The sequence below is a fragment of the Pinus tabuliformis genome, chromosome 4_1 (genome assembly GCF_031772625.1).
Source record: "Pinus tabuliformis cultivar Carrire ecotype Pingquan chromosome 4_1, CPIR1, whole genome shotgun sequence".
NCBI classification, from domain to species: Eukaryota; Viridiplantae; Streptophyta; class Pinopsida; order Pinales; family Pinaceae; genus Pinus; species Pinus tabuliformis.
Window position 1 is genome coordinate 564,018,892 of NC_142303.1, and position 8,676 is coordinate 564,027,567.

Here is an 8,676-nt window from a genome sequence, read left to right on the forward strand (position 1 = left end):
TCACGATCCCACTAAGGGAGAGGTGAGATCAGAGGTGTTTGATGGCCTTTTTCTGAAGATCTTCCCTGTTATTAACCTATCAACTCAATCTGAACATGAAAATCCTATCTAATCATCAACCATGACCTATGTAACCAGCAAGATGTTAATCTACTTAACAGAAATTATTTTGCAAAGATATAAAAAACAAATAAGAGTACACAAAGGAAGCCTTGGCACTTGGGCTTGGCCCAACCCCAAGAGCTATAGGATCCTATGGAAAACTCAGAACTGATGCCAAATAAAGTTGCTTCTCATTACTCAAAAATAACCATGTCACAGCAAAGTTTTACAGCAGTAGCAAAAAACGAGCTGAAAGACTAACAACACTATAGTGCCAAATACACCTGCTCAAAAAGTAACCTACTGTTGAGGCCTCGAAAATCGCTGCCACAACAAAGGGGAAACCACCCGGTCCAGACCTTAGTGCAGCTCCTTTTCCGTTTGGAATAGTGGTTCCGACTGGGGATAATGGGACCAGTTTCCCAAGAACTATAAGTGAATGGGATGGATGAATGACTTATGACATAAGATGGTAATAAGCGGACAGCTAAACTATAAACAAAATGTAATAACTATAATCAGATCCCGGGATTTATCACTTAGCAAAGCGTAGCGTTTGATGATCTGTGCTTTAAGGCAGGCATATAGATGACTCTAACACTTTAAGCATAGACGTTTAAACCATTTAAACATTGCTCTGCATAATTAGTTATGCAGAGCGATTAGAGCGAATTACTACACTTAATCATTCATATCATTGATACATACATGAGTGAAAGAGATAACAAATCACCAAAACATTCAATAGTGAAACGAAATGAAGATTCGTTGTTATATCGCATACATGCATTCAACAATAGCAAAGATAATAACACAGCAATTCATATAATAAGAAAGAACACAGATACAGATAATAGTACCATGTAAGCTGATCGATCAATCCAGTATATCAATCACTATGTCGCAGTCCTTCCTTCCAATCGGAAAGCATTCCAAACAACAGACAGTCGTGCGCAATTGTATAAAACAACCTTCTAATCAAAATTAAGAACCGTTGGTCGAGTTTCACAAAACGAATATAGACTGAAGCACAATAGTGAAAACTTCAGCCTTTAAGTCTTATTACAAAATTTTACGACCCTTTCCAAAACAATGAAAGGGTCTATAAATACTATACTAATTTAAATATCTAAAAAACTGAAAAGCTATTAAATTGGCATCAATAAATGTTTTTTTTTCCCATCCTTCCTGGCGATCTGGCAGTTGGCGGCAATGCTTCATTCGGTGGGTTCTTTTCCTTTACTCCTTAGCTGACATATTGCCAGCATTGGCTCTACTTCTGGTGGAGTGTTGAGACGCGAAGTTACCTGGGCGTCATATGTAGCATCCTGAATGTCGGGGATCAGGCATCCGAGGGCATCCGTTAAACACTTTGACAGCAGACCTTTGAGTATGTGGCTTGACTAGAAAGAGCCAATATGCTTCAGAGGTTAAAGTGTTTACTTCGGTAATTAACTTCCTCTGTTCCTCTAAGCCAGGATAACTTGCTTGTTCAAGCATATCTGCTGTTGTTATACTTCCAGGTGTACACTTGGAGATCATATTTGCCAGATAAAGTGTATCATTGACTAGGTCGGTCATGTCGCTGGCAATTATTTTACACCTGGAAGCCGCCCTTTCTACTTTCATTACCTGAGTATTCCATTCTGTGAATAGTATGTCCTTATACGTTTCATGGATTCGGGACAAATTCGCCGCTTTCCCTTCTGGAGTGTCTTGCCACTCAACATATTCAGATATGGCATCTTCGGCCTGATCTAGCTCATTTCTGGCCCTCTCTATTTGCTCACACATTGTTGTCGATATTTCGCATAATGACTCAGCCTTAGCAAGTTGTTGACATAGAAGTCTGATCTGAGACAGTAATGCACTATTTATTTGAGTTGCCTCTGCTCTGAAATTTTTTATGTTCTGTGTGCTCTTGATGCCTTCGAGTTGTGCTAATAGTTGAGCTATTCGCTCATCTTTCGATTGCATCATCAGCTCATTTGATGCTTTCAACTGTGACAATGCCTCTGACAATTCTTTTGCCTTCTGCGCTTCACTTTGGTTTATCCTTTGCCTCTCAATTTGCAGTTGCTGGGTTAACAAATTGTTTTCCTGCTGTTGAGCTAACAACTGCTCTTCCACCTGTGCTGCTTTATTTTTCGCTTCAATCACTTATGCCTGTAATGCATATATTTCATGGTCATTAGTCTTCAACAGAAGACTCACCTCCGATTCTTTGTCGATAGTTGCTGCGGAATAAGCTCCAGCGAATTGAGACAGTTTAGTTAGATCATCGGAGGGATCTAAATCCTCCTTCCAGACCATATTGCCCGTGACTGTTTGCTCAGGCAAGATAGAAGGTTGATCAAGCCTTCGTCTTTTCTTAGAGCGCTTAATAACGGCTCTATGCTTTGGGCTGTAGAAAATATCCAGGGGAGGAATTTCTTCCACCTGGAGAACAATTTGATCGGAAGGGTCCTTATTGATGATCTCAACATCCTGTGAAATGGGTGGGTCGCTGGTTCCTCCTAGAACCTGAGAAGAAGTGGTATTGGGCGCATCGCTTGTTTTAGAGGAGCCTGTGTCTTTGGAGCCTTCCTTACCACTGATAATGGAATCGAATTGATTCCATTGCTTAATCAATTCAGGATCAATGGAGGTTTGCTTATGTTGCTCTGTATTGGCTTTGCTCCGTTCTTTCTCTTGTTCTAACTTCTGCTGTTCTTCAAGTGATTTTCGTTGTTGCTCTTCTTGCGTTTTTCGCTGCTGCTTCTCCAATTGCTTTTTCTGCCTATCTGCTAGTTCTTTCTTTAATCTCTCTTCTTCCTTCTTCTTCCTCTGCTCTTCTTCCCTCTGTGCCTTTTGCTGCCGTTCTATCTGCTCTTTTTTCTGCTTCTCAGCCTGCTCTTTTTTCTGCTTCTCAGCCTGCAGCTTCTTCTGTCTTTCCTCCTGTTGTTTATCCTGTTCTTTATTTGTAACAGGAGGTGAATGTATCTGTTGCCGACCAGGCTCGCTTGAGGAAGACGCTGGGGTTGTGGATAATAACTCTAGGGGAAGAGTTTGCAACCTCTGCTCCCTAAGTTCATTAAACTCTGTCAACGCCTCATCATTATACTTCATTATGGCAAGCTGTTTGGCTTGGCTTATTGTCTCGGCACCTACGAACAAGTCATCAAACATATCCTCTTGATGATCAACTTTTGTTATTTTTGCTTGTTCTAGGGCAATGTAGGCAATTTTCTTTGGATCATAGAGTCTGCTTGGGAGAGTGGCCAGGGATAAAGCTTGGATTTTTGTCGCTTCTTTTTCTGCGTGCTTGTAATTAAGCAGAGTAAAAACCCCAATTCTTAAAGGAAAAGAGGGCCAACCTTTCTTCTTCTCTTCTTTGAGAGTTTGTGTGACACTCTCGGCCATAATCTGGTAACAGATTTCTCGGGCTAACAGCTTGTCTGGGATATATAAAGGGAGGACATGCGGCCTAGCCTTACTCCCAAAAACTCTGATATAGGAGAAATACTCTTCACCGAACCAACTCGCTACGGCTGGTAAGTCAAAAGAAGCCTCATAGGAAATTCTAGAAATGGGTCTGTCATAAATAGAATAGTAAATGGGCACCATGAAACCATTACAAATTTGGTACAGGTGGTCCTTGTAAGAGGACTTCCACAATTTCTGATGGTATAAATGAATGGGTGTTGGATCTTGGGTGGTCCATCTCCAACCGAGGACAGGAAACTCAGAATTAAGACACAGGGTATCCATAATGTAAGCAGAATAATAAAATGGCGGGATTTTCCTTTCGGTGACTATAGTTTTGTTTCTGAATTCACGAACAACTACGACCAACTTATCAGAAAGAATAGTGGCCCAATCCATTATTATAGCATTGATAGCCGCTTCCATTAAGGGAACCATGTCAATATTGATATTAACGGAGTCATGTAATCCCCACAATCTACACATCATAATCCCCGCATAGCAATAGGGAGAAGCCAAAGAAACGTTGGAGTACTTACCCGAACTTTCATGCTTGTGCTTGGCTGGGTTCTGCCTCCAATCTCGGAGGGGTTCGGATGGTGATTCATTTTCTTTTGCGAATTTCTCCACGAAGGTTCTGTTGTAGACTAGCTCCGGTTCTGGCAGATGATACATTCGCCTCAGGTCATCAGGCTTGAATGACCCGAAAATCCTTCCGTCCCTTGTATGGAAAGTTCTATCAGTAATGGGGATTTCTTCAATTGCCCAGTGCACCACATCTGTGTAAGGGAGAACCTGCTCTCTGGCCGCTATTCTGTGTAAAAAGGAGTCGGCCAAGTCTTTGAGCGTTGCATCAGACTTCCTTAATACATCTACACTAGCCATTCTCACTGTCACTTTTGGTTGCTCGGCCTCCAACAGATTATATGTGCCCTGCCATGTGGTCCTAGCAAGACCAGTGAACGTAGTGTCCGAGATTAGGCCTTTCTTCGAAATTGAAGCAGCTTGTCCTGCAACAGGTGTTGTAGTAGAACCAGAACTCCTCTTATTTTTCTTCCCCATCATGTTCAGGCTTTTCTCAACAAACGAACTCTACACAAGTGCAAGAGAAATCGTAACACGGGGAATAATGAAGACAAAGCATAATTGGAAAGATATATATCACTTGAAGCGTGGCGCTATTAATTTTCAAAAAGTGGTTGCGGATCCAATCACTGGTAAGAGATCACATATGCATTAATGGTGATTTTGAGGCCTGCTACCCATTAAATGACCTTTACGCTGTTATTCAGTTGAATGACCTCCCAACGCGTGCAACAGATATGATATGCCTTAGACGCAAGTATTCGTTAATCAAAGGGGCAAAGTTATTAAATACGCATGCATTACCTTATCCCTGCATTTAACGACATTTTGAAATCTGCGCCTTATCAACCGGATTTAAATATAACTTTAAAGCTTAAAACAATCACTTTTTGAAAATGCCGATTACCGATGAAAAATGTTGCATCGCATGGGGGAAAGAGTTACACTATCGTTTGAAAGTAGCCCTGGCGAACGCTGATTGCGATATCACATCGGACTAGCATGTGAACACATTACCAGATGCATATTAAGTGATTTGCCGACTTCCGATAGCGAAATCGCATCGCATCGGGGGAAAGAGTTGAGCGCCTTATGAAAGTGCATGGGATATCTCCGACGGCCGATAGCGATATCGCATCGGGTCGGGGTTTAAAACTTGAAGCATTTTCTCACAAGAGGCAGTGCCGATAGCCGATCGCCGATATAGCATCGCATCGGGGTATAAGATATGTGCTCTTTTTGGTGTATGCAATGAATACCACCGATTGCCGATAGCGATATCGCATCGGCAAAGACCGAAGTGCCATTTAAGTGCATCTCTCTTGTCATTGCGATATGCGATCTTGCGATCGCTTTATCGCAATAACAAAAGATTGATTTATTTTGGAAACATTGTTATTCGAAAAAGGCTTCAATTCACAAACTCATTTGATTATCATACCTTTTTCGAACAAATTCATTAATACCAATTAATTTTTAAAAGGGACCCATTTCATATGTTAATTTTTTGTAAATACAGATGATATGAAATGGGGGGTTGTCGTAGGGCACAACAATTGGTGATTCATTGGTAGAACCAGTTATCTCTGAAATTAATATAAACACTCAAGATTTTCCAAAAATAGAAACTCAATCAGAAGGAGAAATTTCTAATATAACTAGATATTCATGTGTTCTGACTAAATTGAACTCCATTTCGCTAACTTCGTCCCATTCAGTTTCAAGAAACTAAAAACATAATAAGTTTCTAAAACAAGTCTTTATTGGTTCATAGTGATAAAAATAGAAAACTTTCCCAAATCAGCTTTTATAATTAACTCCTTTGTCATAGGTAGAGCCTCTGTTGCCAGCAGACATTTATAGTCTCGACAGGGATACCTTTTAACCATAGTATTGTCTACTTTTCCATTCACATAAGAGTGTGATTAACAGAGTGAATCCATAAAATGTTGTCATATTTTATTTTTCATCTGTTTTTATTTGTAATTAATAAGATAAAAAGCCATTGTTCTGGTTTGGTATCCAGCTTATGACAATGCCATTCACTGGTAATAATTTAACTGATCAAGCTGACTCGTGATGAGACCCCTTGTCTTGAAATTTCAAGCCATTACCCTGTTTTGGTAGGCAGTATTGGTAATGTCAGTTAAGCTATTTCCCTATGAACATGGTAAGCAGGCTTATGATAAGACCTCTTATCTTTAATCTTTTATATTTTAGAATTACACTCTGAATAATCATAACCTTTAGTGAATGGGGTGAACAATTTTCTCCTTAAGAGAAGATGGATGACAGGTGACGAGTTGAAGATACTGAAAATGGGTTAGCCTCTATCTTTTAACAGATAACCTTTGGAGACTAGTTTTGGAAACAGAAAATGATTCAGAACTTTTACCTCCTGAGAGGAGTCTTCAAAATTTAGATTATAGTTTCAGAACACAAGGATATCTAATTTCCTAGAAACTATTTCTTTTGATCGACGGTTCTATTATCTAAAAACAAGTATTTATATTATTTTTGTGAGACAACTTTCTCAAACACAACAAAAGGTCAATGGAGATACTCTACAGTTTTATTTCCGACTAATCCTACAAACTACGCAAATTTATAAAAGGAGAAGGGGTTACCTTCTCAGTTAAAGAATTTCTTCAGGATTAGGCCATTGACGGGGAGAGAATCTCTCAACCCTGATAAGTCTTGCAATATAAAAGTTGAATGGCCTATCTTTTCACAGATCTGAAATGGTCCAAGCCACATTTTCGGAAATTTGGTATGCTTGCCTTTATCTTCATGGGCCTTGTCCCATTTGAGAACTAAGTCACCAACTTGAAGTTGTTTGGAATAGGATGATGCTGAGTCAAAAGATGCTTTGATGATTTGTTGATGTTTGGCATGAGTGATTCTGGCCTTTTCCCTTTCTTCTTCTAATTTGAGAATTTGGTCATGTCTAAGTTGGATAGAAGAAGACGGAGTCTCTTGAATGAACTGCACTAGGGCTAAAGATGGAAGAACAAGATTTGTAGGCAACACAAATTCTTTTCCATATACCAGATTGAAAGGAGAGGTCCCTATAGAAGCCTTGTTTGTTATTCTATCAGCCCATAATGCAAATACCAAAGATTTATGCCAGTTTCTATGATTCTGTTCAACCGTTCGCTTAATGATTTTGATGAGGTTCTTATTAGTAGATTCGGCTAAACCGTTTCCCTGGGGATAATAATTGGAAGAATATTTCAGTTTAAACCCCCTTTTAATAGAAAAATCATATATAGCGTTTCCTGAGAAATAAGAAGCATTATAAAAAACAAGAGCGTTTGGAACACCAAACCAGGTAATGATGAATTGGTCAATGAACTCGATGATTGCCTCTGCATTTGCCGCCTTCAAAGGAATAGCCTCTACCCATTTAGTAAAATAATCAATAGCGGTAAGGATATACCTATGTTGTTTGGAAGATGGTGGAGTAATTTCCCCGATGATATCTAATCCCCATTGTTCGAATGGCTGTTCAATGTTGACAGGTTGAAGAGGGAAAGCTGATTTTCGTTGTCTTCCACCAGATGTTTGGCAATTAAGGCATTTTCTTACGTGCTCGTGGCAATCTCTAAATAGAGTAGGCCAATAATATCCAGCATGAATAATCTTATGAGCTGTTGTGTCAGCTCCAAAATGTCCCCCAGCTGGTCCATCATGTAGCTCCTGCAAAACCTTTTGGGCTTCAGGTTTGTCAAGACATCTTAACAGGATAGAATCATAATTTTGTTTAAACAATATATCATCAATGAGAGTGAAATTCTTAGCTTTCAACCTAATGGCCCTCTTATTTTTGTAAGATAAATTTAGAGGAGCATAACCGTTCTTCAGATAAAATATCAAATCAGCATATTGAGATTCAGAATCAGTGACACTTATCTGATTGATGGATTTAATCTGATCTTCATCGCTTGATTCGTGAATGTTCGATGCTCCTGACAATATCCTGCAAAAACCTTGGCCCCTAACAATATTTGCTGGCTTTATTTCTAAGTCATACTCTTGAAGCGCTGTAACCCAATTGGCTCTTTTTTCACCCAATTCTTTCTGAATTAATAGTTGTCTTACCGCTGGGAAAGGAACTATAACTTTCGTATGGGTTTTCAAAAGGAAGGGTCTATAATGTTTGACTGCTTTGAACACAGCAAAGGCTTGTTTCTCCACATCTGAATAATTCAATTCGGCACCTTGAAGATTTGAACTGAAAAATGATATGGGTGCTTCTAGGTTGTTATCATTCAGTTGTGTGAGTACTGCAGCATATGAAGTGTTGGATGCGATAGTATATAGTGTAAAATGATTAGAAAAATTTGGAGTATTCAAGGCTGCGGCATTGATTATTGACTGTTTGATAACATCAAAAGCTTTCTTTTCTTCTGATCCCCATTTGAAGACTGAATTCTTCTTGATCATTGTCTGAAGTGGTAATACAATCTGTGAAAAATCTGGAACAAATCGTTTAACAAAATTAATCTGACCTAAAAATGACTG